The sequence below is a fragment of the Cervus canadensis genome, chromosome 7 (assembly GCF_019320065.1).
Source record: "Cervus canadensis isolate Bull #8, Minnesota chromosome 7, ASM1932006v1, whole genome shotgun sequence".
In the NCBI taxonomy this organism is placed as follows: Eukaryota; Metazoa; Chordata; class Mammalia; order Artiodactyla; family Cervidae; genus Cervus; species Cervus canadensis.
Genome location: NC_057392.1, coordinates 80013816 through 80036999, shown reverse-complemented (window position 1 = coordinate 80036999; position 23184 = coordinate 80013816). Strand labels below are relative to the sequence as shown.

The window sequence follows — 23184 nt, the reverse complement described above, 5'->3', positions numbered from 1 at the left end:
GCTCCTCTTCTGTAAACGGAAATAACAATCCCTTCTGTTTAAGGTTGCTGTGAGGATTAGCAAAAATGCAAGCAAAGCATCAAGTAAAGGGATTTGTATATGGAAGAAGTACATAGATAGGAAGATGGAATCTAACCAGAGAAAGACTTTCCTCTCTCTCTACCTTCCTTTTTATTTACTACCATCCTGGTAATTGCACTAGGAACTGGAGATTCCATAGTGACTAAGACAATCATGGCCACTGTCCCCAAGAATGATAATTATAATTTAGCTGGATACATTCCACATATATGCATTTTAGACAATATTTACCACGTGTTAAGTAGCTAAAGTGTAATCCTAGAATGTTAGGGGTGGCTGGATGGACTGTAGAATCCCCTAGACCCAGTCATTAATTTTAAAGAAAAGGGTCAAGCCTCTGAGGCTAAACATTAAATGGATATTAAATTGCTTGATGTCAAATTGGTTTGTCAAACCGAATTAAAGTGACTAGATTATTCTAGGTGGTGAATACTCTGTGTTTGTGAACTGATGTTGGATGAAAGAAGTAGACATTTCAGTGGAGGCTTTCTGTGATCTTCAAAGATTCAAAGTTGAGCAAGGACATTGGTATCAAGTGTGTAGGTATCTGGAAGAACTTCAGCCCCACCTTCTCTCAATTTCCCCAGATTCTACTCTTCTCTTACTCAAGACTCCTGAAAGCCCTGATTCTCTTCCAGTCAAATAAAGGTCTGAATGCCCACTTATTGCAGATATTACTGGGAACTGGCAAAAGCCAAGGTTCCTGTTACCAGTGTACAACTTAGCATGGATAAAAGACCTAAAGTGGAGTTTTGCCAAGTTGAGGGGAGAAAACGTTGGGAGGAAGAGATTATTAGAGAATGATTAAGAGAGTCTTGGGAACCAGAGGGAGAGAGAGATTCCTGCAGGGAACCCAGGGAATGAATGGAGACACAGTGACAGTAGAAAACAGGAGAACTTGGAATTCCCCTAAGAAGTTACATCATAACTGATTGGAGAGTTAGTGGCTATTTTTACTTTCTGAATGATTTTTTAATTTCTGAATATGGTCACTGAATGATTTCTCTCTCACTAGACTGTATACAGTGAGGAAAGGTAAATTTTGATCTCGTCTCTCACAATGATAGGGAGAAGTCCTGGGACTTGGGATCCACATTATTCAGGGACAAAACTTTCTTCTGGCCTGAGCAGAGAAGAAGGTTAGAATAAATAGAGCAATAAAAAAACTCATATGCTCGCATAAACCCATGTAATCTATGAGTCACGAAATGAGAACACTGTTAAAGGAACCTTCAGGGTGGGGACAAAAGTAGAGGCTGGGCTTGCTCAGGAGGCTTTTTGGTTTTGGATCTCTCCATGGGAACGGAAGTGGTAAAAAGTTAGGCAACCACAATGAAAGATGAGTACTTGATGATTTGTCAGGGTGGTGTTTACCTTGATCCTGCAGCCCTCTTCTGCCTAAAGAAAGTACTCCAAATGATTGGATTTTTTAAGAAAGGGATTTTCCTTTCTAAGCATTGGTTAAAAATGAATCTTTCCTCCCTAGGTGGGTGTGGGACCTAACACATTTTGGTTTAAATCTCCTTCTAAAATGTCAGAATCTGGGGCTAAAGAGAAAAGTCAGAAGGATCTACAATTGATCGTGGGCTAACTCCTTCCCAACTTATTTTGGAATTCTACGTCAATCACTCAGCTTTTTCTGTGCTTCATATTTGGAATCTGAAAACCTGAGAAGTGGGAAAAGTATCTTGCCTGCTGCCGCAGAGGGAGATGCTGTATCTAAAAAGAGATTGTGTCTGTACTTGGAAGTAGCTTTCTTTAGAAAGAGCTCAATATGACTGACTCAAGTTGAAGCCTTCCTTTAATTAACTAATTCATTTAGAGAGGGAGCAGAGTGATTTCCTTCCAAAGACTACAGTGTGAAAAGTGGTGATAAACGCGAGTAAATTTACAGAGGAGGAGACTGATAAGCTCAGTCAGCTGATCAAGGCCACTATCAACAGTGATTACTCAGGCTGACAGTATGTATCCATGATATCATGGCATGAAAATGGCACTTTTCTACTGTCTTTCTCTCCCAAACTCAGCCTCAGTCTAATCATGAGAAAAAACACCAGACAAATTTCAACAGAAGAGCCTCTTACAAAATGCCTGCCCTTAAAATTCTTAGTACTTAAAACTCTCAAGGTCATCAGAAACAGGCAAAAACAGAAAAATTGTCACTGTCCAAAGCAGCCTAAGGAAACATGACAACTAAATGTAGTATTTTAGCCTAGATGGAATCCTGAAAAAAGAAAAAGGATTTTAGCTAAAAACAAAGTAAATTTGAGTAATGTATTGGCTTTAACAATAGCACATCAACATTGGCTCATTAATTATAGCACATGTCATACTAATGTAAGATGTTGATAGCAGAAATTGAGTGTAGGGTATATGGTAATTCGCTGTATTACTGTCTCAATTTTTCTGTAGGTCTAAAAATGTGCTAAATATTCTAATTTTCTAACAAAAGCAAAAAAAAAAAAAAAAAATTAGGAAAGTCCTAAAACATCCAGTTATCCTTACTCCAAACTCCAATGAATTTTGCTTATACTGTCTTTCCCTTCTGGAAGTCTCTTCCTCATAACTCTGAATGTAGCTAAATAATAGCCTTCCACAAAAGACTGACTTTCAAACATTTTCAAACACAATATAGAAGAAAAGCACACTTTACACTGTGATCCAAGGGTACACACACATACACATACCTTTAACTGAAATAAGCACCTCTCAAAATAAACTCTTCAGTGCATGCTGACATTTTATTTCCTATTCTGCTCTACTCCATTCATTTCTGTTCTGCTGTCTTCTGTGTTATTGTCTTCATTCATTAAAAAATACCAATTGTGAACTACCACATCAATTTTTTGGGGGCTCTGTTGCACAGCTTGTAGGATCTCAGTTACCCGACCAGAGATCCAACCTGGGACATGGCAGTGAAAGCCCAGAATCCTAACCACTGGGTCACCGGAGAACTCCCTACCACATCTATTTCTTAACCCACCAATTGCAACCTGCAGTTGGAAAAACTCTCCTTTAAGGTTTAACCCAAGATGTCTCTGCATTGTCCAATTTGGCAAATTTAAATTTAAATTTAAATTTTTAGTGCTCAGTAGCCGCATGTGGCTCATGGCTACCATACTGGACAGCACAGATACAGAATATTTCCATCACTGCAAAAAATTTTCTTGGACAGTGCTGTGGACTCTTTCCATCTCTTATTTGGACTAATGTAACAGCCCATCTACCACTTGTCTCCTTTCACCTTACACTCTTCCATGCTGTTGCTGGAATTAACTTTCTAAAATAACAGATTCATTTTTCTGCTTGAAACCCTTCAATAGCTCTCCATTTCCTATGAAATGAAACATTCATCTAAGACCTCCACCTCTCTGAACTTTCCTGCTAAATGCCATTCACTCTTAAGCTTCTATGTTCACCTGCTTTCCTTTTCTAGAAATATTTTTTCTTTTAGAGAAAATCTTCTTTGTTTTCAAGATGTAGCTCCTATATTCTCTCTTCTAGGAAACATTCTCAGGAGACACCTTTCCTAAGGAATGTATATTGCTTTCTTCTATGCGTTACCATTGTAGCAAATGTACTGTATTATAATTAGCCACATATTCAATACAAGTTGTCCCCATTCGACTCTGAGGTCTTTGAATACTGAGGATATGCCACGGTCATCTCTCTATCGCCAGTGTCTGGAATGGGATACTTACACACCGGCTCATGAGCTGGTGGGCTGACTGGCTGACTTACTGAATTTTAAGGTTGTGGAACACCAGGACCACACTTGTACTTATTAAATATTTCCGTAGCACAACGTGGGTATAAAAGGAACTTATGAATTCTCATTGTCTGCTTTCAGGCAATGAGTTTTAGACATATTGTTTTCTAAGTACTGTCAACTTCAGTGTAATCTGTTTTTTGTAAGATGGAAGGGAGTTGGTACTAATGTTTTTTATTATGACAAATGTTTTTTAATTTTCCAGTACTGTTCAAAGTTCATGGACTCTGTGGGGGAAATAAAAACACTTCTAAAGTTGTCTTAAATCCCATTAAAATAACTTTTTACAAGGGAGTATTCTAGGTGAGTAACAATTTAAGATTGGTAGGTAGAAAAGTGGTTCTAATGGGAATCATCTCAGGATGAAAACATCTGTAGACCTGAAGTGTATTACGGTTTTTTTTTCTCTTCATCTCTTTTTCTCTTTATTTCTCTTAATTCATTCATTACTTTGTGTCTTTGAGAAAGTTCCATAGTCTTTCTGTGTCACAGCCTCTCTATGGGAAATGGAGATAATTGGTAATTTTCTCTGTCTCAGTGATGTAATAAGGAATGTAGGCATAGTTTGTGAGTTCTTTAGGAATATTTGTAAGAGTCATAGTGATAGTAATAGATGTTTGTTGTTGTTCCTTGTGGATTGGTACAACTTTAAACTATCTGCAAGATTTTATTAATTATAATTTAGAGTCAAAGATTCTTCATAGAAATAGTCTATAATGGTCACCTCAACAATGGAGTGCTTTGGGAAAAAAACCTCAGTCCTATTTATGTTTGCTAGATGAATTGCCTAGTACATTAAGAAACTGTAATAAAACAACACATATATATAGTCATTGCCACAAACCATTACTTGAAAGGTGTTACAGTCTTCACACAATTTTTTAAATGTGTTTTGGGCAGGGCCACCACATACCATTGTGTGGACTGTGTGTTGCCTAAGTTTGTGTCATTGTTCATATCTTGAGGACCTAACCACAAACTGCTTCTTTATATGAACACAGCTTGATTGACAGAGGTACAAATTTGTATTATTAAAGGAAAAAGCTCACATTGTGTCTGTGTAAGAATCAGACATAACAATAGTTTATTGACTTCCTCTGAGTTTGGCTCTAAGTTTTCTGTGGGTGACTCCAGTTTTTTTCTGTATCCCACAGAAGGTTCTATTTCTGCTTAACATTTTCTGGAGAATTTCCTTTTCATCTTAAAATACTCTCCAGTCACCCTTTGGCAAGTCAGATACCAAGGTGAATATTGGATATCAGACCAGAAGTGATGGATTTGAAGTCCAGGTCTTCAGAGGGAGCTTTGAAAAAAAAAAACAAACAAAAAACTTAAAAGTTTGTGAGAAGCAAATCAAATAATGATAGGGCAATTAAGGAACTTTCTTTATACTTTTATGAATTAGATGAATAATTTATAGACTCCTCGAGGAGGAAGAAATAAACAATTGTAAGTTGAAGCATGTTTCTGCTTTTAGGGAGCTAAGTTACTCAGTTTTATACTCTAATACTTAGAAGTGAGTTACTGAAATAGTATACTAAGAAGAAAAAGTTTCAACAACAATTGAGCCCAGTTGTTGTTGGTATGGTGTTAGTCTGAGTAATACACAAGAGTAGAGTATTTTTGTGGAACCAAACTTTTGGCTTCCAATTTCCACTAAGGCCAACAAAAGCAAAACAATAGAATACATGTATTTCTAGTCCAACTATCAACTGAGGCCATTGGGCAACACAGTGTGTGTTGAAATACTAATTTCAAAGCAGTCCTTGCTGTTTCACATTTTATGACAGATTCTAGAGGAATTTATGAATGAAGGACGTCTCTCTGGGAAAGGAAATTTGGAATTTCACTTTAAGAGAAAATTTCTTAATCATTTAGGAAATACACAATTCAGATTAGACCAATTTCAATGTCATGTGGCTAGTAAAAAGGTGATGCACATAATAAAACCAAGGGAAAAAAAAAGCAGTACATATACATATATATATATATATATATATATATAAATGCTGAATAGATGTTATGAATAGGAAGAGAAACTTGTAATAGGGGATGATATAGTTATTCCTGGCATCCTGTCATCAACTCATATAGAAACAGGGCGAGGGGTATTCCCTGATGGTCCAGTGGTTAGGATGCTGTGATTTCACCACGTCTGGATTCAATCCCCGGTCAGGAAACTAAGATTCTGCAAGCCATGTAAGGACAAAAAAAAAAAAATAAAGCTTCTTTAAAGAAAACCAGCAAAAAAAAAAAAAAAAAAAAAGAAACAGGGCAAGTATCCTGCTTTATTTCTGCTAACTTGGGAATGGAAAGTAGGACTTCCGGACCAACTTTTTAACTCTAATGTCACTTCCTAGGATGAACCTCTTTACTTTATTGTTTTGTTAAAAAAAAGAGAAAAACCCTGTTATCCTAAGGAAAGAAGAAAGAGTACAGCTTCTGGGTTGATTTTTCCTTCTGCAGATATTGTTCCCAAAGGTTACCAATTTGCTTTTTGTTTTTAGAAGTAAAACGTGAATACAGCTACAACGCTAACAGTTGACTTAAAGACATGAACAGTCATTTTTAAATGTCATTAAATGTACACACATGTTAAAGCACATTATTCACAATAGCCAAAAAGCAATCCAAATGTCTATTGGCAAATGAATGGATAAGCAAAATGTATTAATAGCTTATATCTACAATGGAATATTATTTATTTTTAGAAAGTAAAGAAATTCTGACACATGCTGTAACAAGGATGAACCTTCAGGATATTATGCCAAGTAAAATAAACTAGTCATAAAAAGACAAATGCTGTGTGATTTCACTTATCTGAGATATCTGGAGTGGTCAAACTCAAACAAACAAAGTAGGATAGTGATTACCAGGGGCTGGAGAAAGGGAGAAACTGGGACTTGTTCATTGGGTATGAAATTTCAGTTTTGCAAGATACATTAAAAATACTCAGAATGATATCTTTTAAAAGTCATTGAGAGTCTCAATTTGTAGTGGGCACTACTAGTCTAGCAAAATTGCTTGGATGGACCATCTGTAGTTGAATAAATGAATAACCCTAAAATGTCTTCAAATAATCATTTTAAGATCCTATTTGGGGTTTTCCTCTCCTTGGCTTTCAGGGTATAAGAGGAAAATTGGAAACTGCTGAAATGCAAAGAATCTTCTGAGGAGTGTTGATCTATTTAGGTTGACTCTTGGCATCTGTGAAATTTTCAAAGTTTAATTTCCTATAGTACTTGTGGGAATTATAAATTCTGTGATATGCTTACCTGTTTTTGACAAGACTGTAAAATAAGGGGCTCATAAGACCCCCAAACCCAGAATATTTAAAAGTAAGCGGAAAAGTGGCTAAATCATTTGACTGAAGCTATTACTTTTCTACTGTCATTATAGACCCCTTTACTGGCAACTATGTGCCATGTACATCATAACAATTCTGACTTTCTCTTTTCATCCCCAGGTCTTCACCATCAAACCTATACTTTGGTAAAGGAAATACCCGCTTACTGTTCGTTTCTAAGGACTCAGTTTCCTTAGGAGCTAGAAGCCTGGAGCACAAAAAATCAAGCCTTTCTCTCATCCCTGCCTATTGCCATTATTGATGTGTCTTCAGAAATAGAAGACTTTTCTTCCCAAGGAGTCTGAAGGCAAGGAAGGTGAGTTACTAAAATACTGATTTGTAAAATGCATACCTGCTAAGCATTTGTTCCCCGTGTTCTGCCAAAGGAAATCTGGTTGCATAAGCAGTTGGTCAACCAAGACTCTTCCAACAGTATTTTCTAATACTAATTTTCTGAGTTTTTTTTTTGTCCTTTGGGGGCAATTTTTTGGATGACATTGAATAGATTTACTCATAAAACTTTCAATTGCTTTTATTTTTCTGTCCTTCCTCCTCCTCCTCTTTCTTTTCCTCATTCTTCTGGCTTATTCTTTACATCTTACTGCATTGTCTGGAAAGCTTTTGGTGATGAGTTCAATTTTTCGATGACTAGTAATATTGAACTAGCATAGGTGTGATTTTTTTGATGACAATAGTAAGATACTCTTACTGGTTTTTCGTTTTTCAATACCCTTTTACTGCCCTCACCTGACTTGCTTTTGTATCTCAGTTATCACTGCTTTTAAGAAAACGAATGGAGAGCTAAGCTGACTCCAAGGCTCATGGAGATAGATACAGCGTTGTCGAGGTGTTCTCTCTGCTAACCACCAGCTCAGGGGAGATTTCCCTACTGGGCTGGTTAGCATGTAGGTCAGTTTCTAGGTAGAACAGGAGGAGTTCAGAATGGAGGGGCAGGAGTAATAGAGTTACCTGTCAAGACATCATTGCCTTTAGGCAATGAAATTAATTAGATTTTGTAATCTGATACTTAGAAGTGAGTTACTTAAGTGAGATACTAAAAGAAAAAAGCATCAGTGACAATTTAGCCTAGTGGATTCCTCATTCTTCTGGGCAGGATGGTATAGACATATTATGCTGGCTTCATTCTCCTGCACCTGCTCCCAGGTGCAGGGGTTTCTGCATGCTTCTAGTGAAAAGCAGAAAGGGGCTGAGCTCCAAGATTATTCTTCTAAATAAGTAACAATTGTTTGTTTCCTAAGAACATTGATGATTCTCAAGGAGAAGGCTAATGGTAACTGGGCATATTAATAAAAATATTTCAACCAATAGATTTATAACCAATTTAACTATAGGCTCAAACTGGATGAGATGAAATGTTCTTTGCTCTCTTTGAAAAAATATGGGCTTGTTTGTCAAGAATACCAGAGGAAACCTGCCAAGATAGAAAAATATTTGGGTTAAGATATTGTAGTAGGTTGAATGGTGACCCTCCAAAAGATACATCCACATCCAGAAACCTGTGAATATAACTTTATTTGGGAAAAGTGTCTTTGTGGAAGTAATTAAGTTATAGATCTCTACAAAAGCTCATCTTGGATTACCCAGGTCAGTCTTAATCCAATGACAAGTGTCCTCAGAAGACAGGCATGGAAGGGAGGGCTAGTGAAGACAGGCAGAAATTAGAATTATGTAGCCATAAGCCAAGAAGCCATCAGAAGCTGAAAGAATAAAAGTAGAATGTCCCCTAGAGTCTTTAGAGGGATTGCAGCCCTGCTGATATCTTGATTTCAGACTTCTAGCCCCCAGAACTATCAGAGGATAATTTTCTTGCTTTCAGTCACCGACATTGTGGTCCAGTGTTACAGCAGCCCTAGGAAATGAATTCAAATCTCTTCCTTAAAGGTACTAGAATCGTATCATGTGGAATTGTCTTTAGGGAACAGAAACAGCATTTATTAAGTAGCACTGTGACAGGCACTGGCTAAATGTTTAACTTAAATGATTCCTATTTTATGATGACGAAACTGAGGCCCAAAGTCTCACAGTGACCACGTGAGGAGCTGGGTGAGAATCCAGGTGAGAATCCTACCAAGAGGCAGGGTGGTGAGTGTTTATGAGCCCTGTCTCTGGATCCTGTCTGGGTTTGGCCCTGGCTAAGTTGCTCAACCCTTCAGACTCAACTTCCTCTACTAGGAAAAAAGGACTGATAATAGAACTTCATTCATACAATTTCTGGGAATATTAAAAGGTTAAAGTATTTAGAATAAAACGTAGAAAGAAGGCCTGAATGTTAACTGTTACGATGAATATATGCTACGCTAATATATTATTGCTGTGGCTATGAATACCAGGCAAAGAATAAATGAGAATGAGATCATTTCAAGGCAAAATGTGTGAACACTGGAGAAGGAAATGGCAACCTATTCCAGTATTCCTGCCTGGGAAATCCCATGGACAGAGGAGCCTAGTGAGCTACAGACCATGGGGTCACAAGAGTCAGACACGACTTAGAAACTAAACCACTACTACAACACAGATTTAATAAAAGTGGGTATGTGGCCAGTGGCAGTCAAGGTTTTTTCCACTCCATTTCCTTTTCTTTCTTTCTTAAAAATAAAATAAGTTGAAAGAAAATGAATGCCCCATATGAACACTGACCAGCCTTACTTTCATTAACATTTTTTATGAAAATGTTTTTATTTTATGAAGATTCTCTCTTAATGTGGTTAACTGAGAACTTATTGAAACATTTACTCCTTTCTTGTATCAGAAGTCTTCCAGGATAAGACATTGCTCCATTTAAATAAAAAATGAAGGATGCAGAAGCAGAGCAGCTTTAACCAGCAGACCCATAAATAAGATAGTAGTTGGTGCTATGTAATCCTTACCTTGGCACTTGTACTAGAATTGGCCAGAGGTTCTTACCGAGGAGGCCAATTTTGCATGAGCATTTTTTAATATCCATTTCAAACTGCTAGTCTCCCAGTCATGTCCGAGTCTTTGTGATCCCATGGACAGTAGCCCGCCAGGTTTCTCAGTTCATCGAATTTTCCAGGCAAGAATGCTGGAGTTAGTAGCCTTTCTGTTCTCTAGGGGATCTTCCTGACCTAGGGATCATATCTGTGTCTCCTGCATTGCAGGCAGTTTCTTTACCATCTGAGACATCAGAGAAGCCCACTTCAAAGGAGCCTGTAATGTCTGTAAGTTAAGAATCACTGTTTCAAAGCCTCATTATTAAAGCTAATTGCACATTTCAGTCCTATATATCATCTTAAATGCCTTTGTAAAATCAAATATATCATAAAATGTTTCATGGTTGCTTAAGTGAGAACCAGAAACTTCATCTCGTTAAAGATATCACCTTGTAAGGAAAAGGGGCAGATTTCTAAAAACGATACTCCATGATACAACCAGAAGAATCTACCTACCTAGGAGAGTCCAGGTCTGGGTTCTTGTCCTTGCTTCCCCTGAGGAGTGATTCTGTGTGTATTACTTCTCCTCTCTGGGTTGCAGTTTCTTCATCTGTGAAATTAAGATTTGAATTAAACTCAAAGATGCCTTCAAACTTTAAAACAATTCTATTCTATATAAAAGGTCTTTAAACCTTAGAGAGATGATCTCCCACAGAATTCTAGAATGTATTATATTAATAAAAACAAGGTATCAGAAACCAGCCTTATTTTAAAATTTATTTTTAGAGAAGGTTACAGTTTGAGGACATGCCATTGACCAGTGACTTCCCAACGTACTCTGAGGACTATAAGGCGCCATATTACTATCTATGGCGGGGTTGGAGGGAGGCCCCAGGTGGGACAAAGAGAGAGAATCTGAGAGGCCTCATTTCACTTATATCAGAGTAGACTGCTTTTAATCTGCTTTAAACACTAGGTTTCTGGGGTTTCTATATTTTCGATAAACAAAAACAGTAGATTTTGTTTACAGAAAATATTTCATGATTTTAATTAGTCTGTGTTGATATCTATATGAGGGGGAAAGGAAAAAGATTAGGTTAATCATTGTATTTAAACATTCATCTTTGAAAAAGCACTAGAAACAGAGACAGAAGCTCTAAGGCTTGTTTCCTATTTTGTCATTTATTAGCTGTATGACATCAGGCAAGGCAGATATTCTTTCTGAAGCTCTGTCCTCGTGTATAGAATGGTGGTGCTGGTGGTAAAGAATCTGCCTGCCAATGCAGGAGACAGAAGCAGCAGGAGTTCAATCCCTGGATTGGGAAATCCCCTGGAGGAGGACCTGGCAACACACTCCAGTATTCTTGACTGGAAAATTCCATGGACAGAGGAGCCTGGCGGGTTACAGTCCATGGGGCTACAGAGGGCCGGACATGACTGAGCACAAGCACAATAGAATGATGACAATATTCTTTTCACAGGTTAATTATAAGAATTAAATGAAATGACATTTGTGAAATTGTTTTGTAATTGGTGAAGCATTTATAAAGATGGTGAGTAGGACTTGAGTGAAGAGCTCTAGGGCTCTGCATCTTGTCCTGGCCATTGTAGCACTTTTGTCCATCTGAATTATGTCAGAGAAAGTATCGCTTCAGTTCCATCGCTCAGTTGTGTCCGACTCTTTGCGACCCCATGGACTGCAGCACGCCAGGCCTCCCTGTCCATCACCAACTCCCAGAGTTTACTCAAACTCATGTCTATTGAGTCAGTGATACCATACAACCACCTCACCCTCTGTTGTCCCTTTCTCCTCCTGCCTTCAATCTTTCCCAGCATCAGGGTCTTTTCCAATGAATCAGCTCTTCTCATCAGGTGGCCAAAGGATTGGAGTTTCAGCTTCAACATCAGTCCTTCCAATGAACACCCAGGACTCATCTCCTTTAGGATGGACTGGTTGGATCTCCTTGCAGTCCAAGGGACTCTCAAGAGTCTTCTCCAACACCACAGTTCAAAAGCATCAATTCTTCGCACTCAGCTTTCTTTATAGTCCAACTCTCACCTCCGTACATGACCACTGGAAAAACCATAGCCTTGACTAGACAGACCTTTGCTGGCAAAGTAATGTATCTGCTTTTTAATATGCTGTCTAGGTGGGTCACAGCTTTTCTTCCAAGGAGTAAGTGTCTTTTAATTTCATGGCTGCAATCACCATCTGCAGTGATTTTGGAGACCCCCAAAATAAAGTCTGCCACTGTTTCCACTGTTTCCCCATCTATTTGCCACAAAGTGATGGGCCTGGATGCCATGATCTTTATTTTCTGAATGTTGAGCTTTAAGCCAACTTTTTCACTCTCCTCTTTCACTTTCATCAAGAGGCTCTTTAGTTCTTCAGCTTTCTGCCATGAGGGTGGTGTCATCTGCATATCTGAGGTTATTGATATTTCTCCAGGTAATCTTGATTCCAGTTTGTGCTTCATCCAGCCCAGAGAAAGTATAGGTGGTCAAATTTGCAGATGAACCACGGTTATGGGATGTAGTTATAAAAGACTTAGTTGATTACAGAGTCCCAAGAATGACCAAGGGTAAAACTTTGAGAAAAATACAGTCTTGTTCTTCAGTTCAAAAAGCTAATTGTCCAAGGATAAGATAGGGAAAAATGTGGCCCACAATCAGTTCAAATAAAAAAGACTAAGGAATTTTATTTGACTTCAAGTTCATTATGAACCAATATTGTCGTGAAATGGTTTACAAAGAAGTGATCCAATTGTCTTAGTCTGTTTGGTTTATTATAACAAAATAACATAGACTAGGTGACTTACAAATAACAGAAATTCATTTCTCATGGTTCTGGAGACTAGGAAGTCTAAGATCAAGGCACCAGTGTGGTTGTGTTCTGGCCAAGTCCTCTTCCTATTCCTAGTTGCTACCTTCTGACTGGTCGAAGGGACAAGGGATCACTCCAGAGTCCGAAGAACACTAATGTCATCATGAAGATCCCATTCTCACAACCAAAGCACCTCCCAAAGGACCCACCTCCTAATACCATCTCCTATGGGGGTCAGGATTTGACATATGAATTTTGAGGGGGAAACATTCAGACCATAGCACCAATATTCTTTATATTTATAGAATGTTGTGCCACAGATAAGAAAAGAGGGCCACAGCTCTTGGCTTTGGTTACCATCCTTCTTCCATCTGATGAAAACAGTCACTCCAGGAAGCTGACCATGTCCTCAGGAAGCCAGATGGAGAAAATCTGGAAGGCTTCCAACAGGAAAGGTTGCAAGAAGATTTCGGGGGAAGGAATGTATCATGGAAGTCTTAAAAGATCTAAGAGATTTTAAATGGTGTTATAAGCTATGATGGAGGGAAAGGTTTGGAATTGTTTTATTGTTTTCAGAGGTTAATCTCAGGAAAAACTGAGGAATTCTCTCGTGGTTCAGTGGTTAGGACTCAGCCCTTTCACTGCGGAGGCCTGGGTTCAATCCCTGGTTGAGGAACTGAGATACCCTAGGCTGTGTGACATGGCCAAAGACAAAAACAAAAACTCAAGAAAAACTTTAAACAGTAAGAATAATCTAAAGGGGAAAGGGTTAGCTGACTGAAGTAGTGAGAATTCCAATAGGAAACTGTTCAAACAGAATCTGGATAATACCTTCTGGGGGTTGCTAACAATCAGGAGGAAGAGTTGAAGAAGAGAGTACTAAGCTTTCATCATATCTAAGGTGCTATTTCCATAATAGAATTCAATATCCAATTGGAGAATGATTTGCTTCATTAATTTTTTTCCATAATAAGAGAATATGGATTTTGAAATTGGCAAACTGGAGTTTGCTGTCATGTGATATTCAGGATATTGATTAACCTCTATAAACATCAGTTAAGTGTTGGTAACACAGAGATGATTAGTTATTTCTGTGTTGTTGTGAAGATTATACAACATTGGTAAAGGATACTTAATGGAGCCTGGTTTTAATAATGGCTGAAAGATGGTAACTTTTATCAGAATATTATTTGTTCCTCTTATTTTCTACATGCATTTTATTGTTCTTCCTAAGAGAGTCCTTTCAGGTGACTCTTTTGAACTCATAAAGCACAAATGATGTAACTGGGTAAAATGGTGACTCTCATGAGTCTGGGAGAAAGAATTCACCCTGTAGGTCATGGGGAGGGGTACCATATCATCTATTTTACATTTGCATCAGGGTTTCATAAATGGAGGAAACCTGTAGAACCACTTTTTTGGTTCTGAATTATAACATGATTTTCCTGCCCATCAAGATCAGAACTAGGCCAACCTGATTGATTTTTCCTTTGTTTAAAGTTTTAGGCAAAAGATATCCTATTAAAAATTTAATGACCAAGCTCTCCCTTGTGGAGTAAAATATCTGCAGCCTCAAGGAATAAAAAGAGTTGGTAATTGAAGTATCAGGGTTTGTTACAAATTCTTACTCTAATTTTTTTCTATCAATAAAATGACTCTAAGCTAACTTTACTTAAAAATTACTCTTCAATGGATGAGTTAATAAAGGAGAATCAGTTTGTTATTCTTAGGAGAAAATAAAAAAAGAGAGAGAGAGAGATTCCCCTATGACTGGGGAAGAGGCCAAGAGAATTCTCTTTAATAGCAGTAGAGGGAGACATTAAAATTACTAGGTTTCCACAGACAGTCACAAGTTGACATTTCACCTTATTTAGAAGGTAATAAACACAGCATTTGAAGACGTACTAGGATAATCCTGACTACAGATCTCACACAAAAAGAGGATTATTAAACTTTCAAAAGAAACAAAAAAGATTATATAACAATCTTAGGTTTAGATAAGGCTTGACTTCAAATAAAATTTTTTCCCACTTTTCTTTCTTCTCCTGCATCAGTAAACACTTACTGATGTTTATTGGGCATGACATCCTATGAGGCATAAGTATGTTCTAGAACAGAGATGAACTGGCCTGTTGGCTGGTGGATGTGAGAGAAGCAGAGGTATTATTGCCCCAGGAAAATTGCTTTGGACATGCCGTCTTGAGCACTTTTCCTTTTTTAATTTTCTAGTTCAATTTCTACTTATATTCATTTCCAAATTCTCCTTTTAATCTTTTCAGAGATCTTGAACCCAAAGTGATAACTTTAGCCCTAATGGACATCCTTTGATCTTATAATGGAGCCAAAACGGCAGGGATGTGATATTTGGATAGCAAATGGTCACCCAGGAAACCACCATTCTGTACTGGTAATAATAGTGGATATTTATTGAGCAACTTATGTCTCAGAATTTTATATGTATTACCTTAGTTCACTTAAACAACACTATATCAGAAGCGCTATTTCTATATCCATTTTACAAATGAGGAAACTGAGGCACTGAGAAACTTAAATATTGACCCAAAGTCTCATAGTTAATGCTGAGAACACACTCTTAACTACTATTCTTCCAGACTGCCTCTCTTGGCAGAGACCTCTGGTTAACAACCTGGCAAATCATCCGTCCATCCGTCCATCTAGTCAAATATTCAGTAAGCATGTACTAGGGATATATAAACTGTGAATAACACTGACATACTCTCTTCAGACCACTTTCTAGAGAGGAGGAGAGACAGTTACAGAGGCATCCCATGCACTGTGATAGGTGCTATGACAGGGAAGTGGAGGGTACTCTGGGGGCATGGAAGGAGGCTCTAATCTAAACTAGAAGCGGGTGTCAGAATAGGCAGATCAAAAAGTTCTTGTCCTCGTCATTGCGTGCTTTGACTACTTTGTAACAAACGGCATATAAGGGAACCGAAGGAAAGTGCTTTGAAGCAAGGCTTGTGTTGTTCCCCTAGTAATTGACATATGGTGGCTGCTCAATTAAAATATATTTACTAAATAAATGAGAATTCTAAGGCTCCATAATGACTCCATTGTAACAGGAGGTTTTTGACTTATTTCTAACTTGACTCTTAAACACTTCTCCTCCAAGCCTAAAATAAATGTTCCCTTTCGACTTAAAAAAAATAATCAAGTCCCTGATCCCTTTTAAGCCATTTTCTAAAAGTCCTATTTCAGGCGAGCTGCCACACCCATTATAGTTTACTAGAACAGTGTGTTCTCAGGTACCGTTTAAGTATCAGATATCAGATACCTCAGGTATCTTTAATCCTGAGGAGAGACTGTGGGTTGGTCTGGGAAAGCAGGTTGCTTTTCCCCTTTTTTCCAGTTGATCAGTGAGGTTCCATGCTATGTTCTGTAGTTCTGAAAGATCTGTTCTCCTTTCACCTTTCCAGAGAAATTTTTCTGCCTGGAAATTTTTCTTCCCCTCAAACCCTCCTGTATTCACTTCACTCTTTCAAAAGGTGTTAACTTTGGGAAAGTGGTTCTTAATCATTGACCACACAATCCTCTAGCAGACTACAAGAATCCAGGGCACAGTGAGAGAGAAAGGCCAGAAGAAACGGAAAGACCAGGCTAATGATTTTCCTTAACAAGGATTTTTGTTGTCCTAAGGTGGTGTTTTATTTGGGTGTAGTTTTATTTGGGTCAGGTTGTAGTTGCCTTTAAAAAAGGCAAGAAGTTCTGTCTTCCTTGTGCTTGCCTGGAATGTTGGGGCTAATGTAATATTTTCTTTGGTGAAACAGCAGTAAATTCAAGATAGTAAAACAATGCTGACGGGAAGGGGAAATGAAACTCCCGGGGGGGGGGGGGAATATTTAACTTGGAGCAGGTAATCCTCATGGCCCATCCCATATATGATTTTTATATTATCTAATTACATAATTGTACTTCCTAGCCTGATGCCACAGTTTAAAATTGTAACTCGTTCCCTTCCCTGTTTTCCTCCAGAGCCCTTATCTCCTACTCATGCACTGTATAATTCACTTAAAAATTACATATTTATATGACAGCCCCTCTGGAATGTTAAGTTCCTTAAGCGTAGGAATTTTGTCTGTTTTATTACTCACCCAGGGCCTAGAGTTGTCTGGGTACAGAGTAGATGCACCATAAATATGTTGAATAAAAGAATCATTAATCCTGATCAAAGCAATATTAATAAATAATAACTGCAATCAGATTTTTCCTACATGGATTTAATTTATAGACAACTGGTTGGACATTTAAAATTATTTTATAGAAATCTGACAAAACATGACAATAGGATCTCTATAAAATCTTCAATGGTCACAAACTGCATGGAACCCATTTTCACCAACATGGTGTGCTCTTCTAAACATAAATATGGAAGGATAAGCTTGGCCTGGTGAGAGTGGAAAATCCTGAGGTTTCCTGATGCAGGTGGACTTGCTTGAATCCCTAAAGCTAAGGGCATCCTTTGGCTCCGTGTGTTCATACCTGCTCCTGGCAACAAGTTCAGGTGTTGTTGACTACCCCTCTGAAACTCAGACTCACTAATTTTGTCTTCCCATTTTTGAACAAAACATTATCATCCGATTCCATGGTTTTTAGTACAGGATCAGGTAGTTTATAGAAACTCAAAATACAGAAGATGAGTAGAGGAGAATATGAATTGTTTGGAAGCTTCTGTATTTGAGATTGTTGAAACCACTAGAGATGCTTCCCAGCAGTGACATGTCAGGGTGCTGAGTACCACCGTGGCTGCTCCAGCTCATCCTTTCTCCTTAAGACTTCTACTTCTGAGCCATTCTAGTGTGAGTGAAACTGGGGCTGTCTAAGTGGCAGACAAGTACACTTTTGGCTGAGATTCAGGTACCCTCCTTCCCTCTCTCACCTACTGAGGCTTCTCTCAACAACTGGCCTGAAGAACTGATAACGACTAGACTTATCTAGAAACAGGAGGAACAACTGGCCTCACTGAACTTGTATTAATCTAATGAGTGCATGAGTTAAAAAAGTTAGGGCAATGCACACCAATTCTCTGTAGGACTGCATTAAAGACATCTGGCATTTCAAAACAGAGAAAAGCTTGGGCAGGTGTGTAAACATATGCAAATCACATTTGTATCACTTGTATCACTCAATTATTTCATCTATTTCAGTGTGGCCCTTAGGAAAGAGCCTCATGTAAACTATTGGTCTGGTGGTATCTGAAGATTCATGAACTCCAAATTCTGAACCTATAATTTATTAAAAACAGCTCAATAAAGAGATATAATTCAAATACCATACAATTCACCCAAAGCACACAATTCAGTGGTTTTTAGTATACTCAGTTATGCAACCCCTACTAATCAGTTTTAGACCATTTTTGTTAGCCCATAAAGACACCTTGTACCCTTTAGCAGTAACTCCCCATTCCTGCTCAACTCCACCCCCGCCCCCACTTCAGTCATACTTAACCACACATACAAAAAATCTACTTTCTGTCTATAGGTTTGCCTGTTGTGGACACATTATATAGGTGGAATTATACAATATATGGTCTTTCACTTAGTATAGTCTTAGATGTTCATCCATGTTATGGCACATATCTTTTCCTTTTCATTGCTGAATAATATTCCATTATTGCATTCCATATCACATTTTATCTATCCATTCACCAGTCAATGGAATCTTGAGTTATGGTCTCTTTTTGCATATTATGAATAATGCTGCAGTAAACAGCAGTGCACAAGTTCTTACATGGACCTAGATTTTCAATTCTCTTGTATAATACCTAGGAGTGAAGTTAAATGAGTTATATGGCTGGGCTATAATGGTAAATTTCAGTTTTTTGAGGAATTCACAACCTATCTTCCACAGCAACTTACTCATTTTACATTCCCACCAGCAATATATGCTGGTTCTAATTTATGCTGGTCTAATATATGCTGGTCCACTCCCTTTCCAACAATTGTTATTATCTTTCTTTTTGATTAGTCTTTTTGGTTGGTATAAAGTGGTATCTTGTGTTTTTGATATTTATTTCCCTAATGGCTAATGATGGTAAGCACCTCTTCATGTGTTGATTGGCTGTTTACACACCTTCTTTAAAGAAATGTCTGAAGTCCCTTGCCCATTGTAAAATGGGTTAGTTCTTTTTTAGTTGTTGAGTTTTCTCTCTTTTGCCTTAAGAATGGGGGATGGTTGGAAGAAGAGAGCCTCAGACCTTTCACTTGCTCTTGACTAAAATAGAGCTTCTGCAACACTGGTGGTGGATGAGATGCTGGTGGCCTGTTTTCTCGGGACGTAACATAGCCCTCAGCTGTGGTCTAGGTTGAGAGTGAGCCCAGTGTTCTTGACTGTGCTCCCCCTCAGAGCAGAGCACCATCATGTCCAGGTGGAGCTGGTGAAGGAAGTGGGTTGTAGCTCAGAATCCAAACTCTCGATGTTCTTACTGAAACTTAATAGACTGTCTTTAACAAAGTTTTCTTCATTTGTTGTATTTCCTCAGGACAATTTCTAGAGACCAAATAGTTGCTTATGTACAATTTCCAACAGTAATTTTAAAGTTATTGTTGTTTTGCTTAAGGGGGTAGGTTCACAGAGTTCCTCATACCACCATACTGGAATTTGAGTCCCATTTAGATAATTTTTAATGAAGATTTTCCATCTTGTATACTTGGTAGTAAAATAGTTTATGCTGACATAAAAGCCCAGTAGATACAGAATTACAAAGGACAGTTTTTACATAAGTATTTGCAAATTTACAAACAGTGGGTTAAGAAGGCCAATTGAAGTTGAGGATTGGTTGACTTTCAACTTCATATCCACTACATTTCTAGAATGCCCATGAATTTGGTTTGGCAAACCATTGTTAATCTGTTGTTATCAAACAGTTGTATAGAAATCTTTGGGTAATGAGGGTGATAGTACCTTTCACATGTTTGCTGTTGCTCTAGTTATCTATGCGTAAAACCATCAACAGCCATTGAAACAATCATCAAAATGATACCTGCTTTATGGACTTATGGTTTCCAGGGGTGGAAGAAGGGGGTTGGATGAATCGAGAGATTGGGACTGACATATATATACTACTTCTTGCCTGGGAAATCCCACGGACAGGGGAGCCTGGTGGGTTGCAGTATATGGGATCACAAAGAGTCAGACACGACTGAGTAACCAAACAACAACTTATAAAATAGGTAACACAGGTAGCACGGGGAACGCTACCCAGTGCTCTGTGGTGACCTAAACAGGAAGGAAATCCAAAAAAGAGGAGTTATAGCTGGTTCACTTTGCTCTATAACAGAAACTAACAACCCTGTAAAGCAACTATCCTCCAATAAAAACCAATTAAAAATAACAATAAAAAGATGTCCTTTAAAAAGTATAGGAATAATTCAGAAGTGAAAATTAATTTTACACACTAACCTACAAAACTCATAAGCAAAAATAATCATGCATTTCTTAACATTTATTTAATTCAAAAGAACTACCAGACCACAAAGTCATATAGGAAAACAATTGCCCCAACTTTCTTGGTGCATTTATTTGTAGTTTTAGGGCTAAAATTTAAAGTTAATAATTCTTCAAATTCTTTATTTGATCAAGGGCTGGGTTCATATGTTAATTGCCAACCAGTTGAACATCATTTTAGTTGACACAGATCTAGAATCTCTGCTCATATCTAAACTCTTTTCTATCCATTATGCCATATCCTCACCCCTTTGTCAAAGTTATCTATATGTACTTTTCTCCTTGGGTTTAGAAGTCTAGTTACTTATAAGTGGTCACTTAATCATCTTAAAGAAAATACATACTGCTTAATTGGAGATGGAAATGGCAACCTACTCCAGAATTCTTGCCTGGGAAATCCCATGGTTAGAGGAACCTGGTGGGCTACAGTCCAGGGGGTTGCAATAGAGTTTGACAAGACTTGTCAACTAAAACAAACAGCAACACAGCTTAAGAAATCATGATAAAATGTTCAAATGTATCTCTTGTTGGAAATTCTTTACTTTGGGGGCAATTGACTTGTGTGTATTATTGCCTCAAGTAGCTTATGGGCAAAAAGTATTGTATAAAAACACGAAACCAGATAAAGAAAATATTTAAGAATGAAATCAAACAACTCTCAATGACATTTCTCTGAACAGTGTTACTGCATTATACAAAGACAAAACCCAAAAGTAATTAACAAAGTAATTTTTTCTTCTTTTGGCTGGGAAAGTTTCAGTAGGAAAGTTTGGCTTCTGTTGACTGAAACATCTTAGTTTCTAACATAGTTAAAGGCAAATGGAAAAACCCATTCACTTCTTAAAATTTTTAGTGCAGTTAAATAATAAACTGGTACATTGCTTTATGGCTCGGTATTATTTTTTCCTTCTAAAGACAGGAATTCTAGCCTTTAAAAGCGACGTTACCGTTCAAGCATGTATTTGGAAGATGCTTACCTCCCGGTTGGGTTGGGTTTGTCTCCTGCGGCTTAGGTGAGCACAGCGCTTTGGCTCCTCCCCAACTGCTGCGAGCTTCCTACTGCGCTGGGCGCCTCAAAGCTCCAGGAGTTAGGTGTTCGGCCCCGCCCTCTGCACTATTGCTAAAACTCCAATTCTGCCAGTCTGATCCCGGTGATTAATTATTGACGGAAGGAAAACACTCCCAGGCACACTTGTGTCCACCCGGTCACGGCTCCCCACGACTCCTTTCAGAAGGGAATGCCGGCTGCACCGCTCCCCTCCCCCCTTGCTCTGTGGTCCCAACTTCCCACACGCTGCCACTCTCGGTCCCGGGCGATCAGGCTCGTCCTCGGAGGAATGCAGCCCAGCGACTTCTACATTTTTAAATTTGGTTTCCTGCAGCACGTTAGCACTTCTCCAGGGACCAGCCTCTCAGAAGGAGGCGCTTTCCGGAGGCTGGGGAAGCTGGGGCTCCGAGAGCAGCGGAGGAGGCTCAGGCGTCACTCTCACCTCCGGCTGCCGCAGTAAAACCCCGAATCGCGGCGGGGATGGGGAGGAGGGGATGGGGAGGCGCCCTTTCCCTCGCTCGGGTGGCAGCGCCAACACTACCAGAGGGGCACGTACTTCGATGGTAGTGGTGGGAGCGGGCAAATAAATAGAAGGCGAAGGTGGGAGCTTTGGGGCTTTAGCCTGGGGAAAAGCCTACGCTCAGCATCTATCGATCTGCAGACTTCGGCAAGGGGGCAAAGCCGGGCGGATGCTGAGTACTGCGGTCTGAAACTCAGCGGCAGGCTGCGAAGTGAACCCAGGGCTTCGGGTCGGGGCGGCAGTCGGCCCAGCAGGCATCCCACGGCATTCATCTGTCAAAAACGGAAGAAAGCAAACCCTTTTAGCTTTGGCAGTTAATTTTGGTGCCCGTGAACGTGCAAAATGCCCCCCCGCCCCCGCCCCCGCCCCACCCCCCCAACTCCCTCCATCCTGCACCTTCCCTTCTCCCGGTAGCTGGGAGGTTAATGGTTGAAAGGCTGGATCCCATTGGGGGAAACGGAAGGATCGTGCCCAGGGAAGAGAATTAATTTGGGCTCGGACTGCGGCAGGAAGGCAATTTGGGAAGAGAGGGCTCGGAGGAGGCTAGGTGCCCGCACACACCAGGCAGGCTGCCGCGGCTCCGGCACCGCCGAGCCAAGCTCTCGGCGCTCAATTGTCTTCCCCAGGAGGCGCGGGACCGTGAGGAGCATCTTCCCTGAAAACCCTCATGCAGAACACCATCGATCCCTTTTCTACCGAGGACATAGTGCTTAGACAGAATGCCGCGGTTGCTGGATGAGATCTCAGAGGCCCTTGAAGCTTCCAGCCCAAATATCTCCGTAGCTGACTATGCCCAAGACCTGGGGGATTCCGGGGCGAAAGCGTCCTTGGATTGACGAGTCTTTGGGCAACAGCTGCCAGTCAACCCCCACAGCCTAAGGAAGACACCGTACATGTCGGCCTCATCGTGCTGAAGCGCGAATTTTAGCTGCGGGCAGGTTTCTGCTCCCTCCTCAACGCGCTTCCGGCAGGTTCCAAGCTGCCTGCCTTTGCAATGAAGAGAGAGACTCATACAATCGGGCGGGGGGGAGGTGTCCTCAAAGGAACCTGAAGGTGTTGGGGCCAGGGAAGGGAACCAACAGAAAATGAGCACCTTGGAGTCTGTGTTGGCCGTTTTACATTTTGTTATCTTTTCTTTATCTTGTATCTAAATATTGGCAACCTCTTGGCTTCTCCTGACAAAGCTCATCAAGTTGGGAGCACAGGTATGACCATTC

General features: G+C 39.4%; 1 protein-coding gene across 1 annotated transcript in view; it reads right to left on the bottom strand.

Moving 5' to 3' along the window:
* Positions 1-22922, bottom strand: part of SPTSSB (serine palmitoyltransferase small subunit B) — a 29701-nt gene extending 6779 nt beyond the window's left edge. Inside the window, exons 1-3 of the mRNA XM_043473835.1 lie at positions 22529-22922; positions 21377-22239; positions 10625-10718 (exon numbers count right to left, since the gene is read on the bottom strand). The gene's annotated coding sequence lies outside the window, so the exon portion shown is untranslated. The remainder of the gene's footprint in view (positions 1-10624; positions 10719-21376; positions 22240-22528) is intronic.
* Between the last annotated feature and the right edge of the window lie 262 nt (positions 22923-23184).